Source organism: Pteropus vampyrus, unplaced genomic scaffold, assembly GCF_000151845.1.
Source record: "Pteropus vampyrus isolate Shadow unplaced genomic scaffold, Pvam_2.0 Scaffold1000003141, whole genome shotgun sequence".
Classification (NCBI taxonomy): Eukaryota; Metazoa; Chordata; class Mammalia; order Chiroptera; family Pteropodidae; genus Pteropus; species Pteropus vampyrus.
The window spans coordinates 1-1,353 of NW_011917543.1; the positions used below are offsets into that span (position 1 = coordinate 1).

The 1,353-nt window shown below is 30.9% G+C and overlaps 1 pseudogene; it reads left to right on the forward strand.

Annotated features, from left to right (window-relative positions):
• The first annotated feature begins 222 nt into the window (after positions 1 to 222).
• On the forward strand, positions 223 to 341 carry LOC111735545 (annotated as a pseudogene).
• Positions 342 to 1,353: the final 1,012 nt, after the last annotated feature.

A 1,353-nucleotide genomic window follows, 5' to 3' on the forward strand; every position in this document is an offset into this window, starting at 1 on the left:
AAATACCAATTAATGAATATTTACAGAAGTTTTATTTATAATTGTCCCAAACTAGAAACAACCTAAATATCCCTCATTAAGGACAGATACACTGTGGTATGTACATACATAGAATTCTACTCAGCAATAAAAAAGTAGTAATTAGTTATTTGAGCAACAATATGAATGAAATTTATATGAATTATGCTAAGTGTAAAAAGCCAAATTTAAAATGTTAGATATGTCTCTGGCCATGCCATCTTGAACAAGCCGGATCTGGTCTGTTCTCGGAAGCTAAGCAGGGTTGGACCTGATTAGTACTTGAATGGGAGACCATCTAGGAAGACCAGGTGCTGTAGGTGTATAAAATAAAAAATAAGGGATTGTAAGCCGACAAGGTCCTTGAGATCTGTGAGGTCAACCAAGGATTACCTAGCCAAAAAAAAAAAAAAAAAAAAAGAAAATGTTAGATAGTTACTGCATGATTCCATTTACACATTTTAAAAAGGCAAAATGGTAAGTGTCATCAGTTTTCAATCCTGGGGATAAGATGAATGATTGAGTGTAGAGCGGCATACAGAATTTCCATGTTAGAACTGTTGTATATCTATGTTATGGTAATAATCACAAATATATGTTGTCAGTACTCACAGAATTATACATCTCTATAAAGGGTTGAATTTTACTGTATGTAAATTATGCCTTAATTTTTAAAAAAGGAAAAAACTTAGGAATAAATGTTTCTATGTAAATAGCGAGTACACTACAAGAAATATTCCATTTATTTATAAGATAATTAAACTAGATCTGCCTGAGAGACAAGAGTAATATAAAAAATGATTAATATACTATTTTTATAAAATAAAAACAAAAATCACAACCTAGACATAACTGTGTTTTGGAAAAAAAAAAAAGATGATATCGTCTCAGGCACACACAATATGATTGTCACCTAATTGAGGCCTGTTAATAAGACATTTATTTATCTCTACTCCTGAATATGAGTTATTCGTGGATACAAGAATCAGTTCTATTTTTCAAAATAATGGAGGAGATAGAAGCAGAAAGTAAGAGGAAGAAAAAAGAAAAGAATAAATTAGAATAAATATAAGGAAGAGGAGGAAAAACTGAAAGTATTTGAATGTCCATAAATAAATGGGCACATTTTCAGAACGCAAATAATAGAAATAGGAAAAGAGATGTAATTTAAAAAAGCATAACTAAATACTGGCATGTTTCCAAACATGATGAACCCAAATGATAACAATTACAAAAAGAAGGAGGTGGTGTGTTTTGCTGTAGTCTGACTTTCGACTAGAATGACCATGACAGAAGTATGCAAAAAGATGCATTTGTACACCTGATTATTTGAGT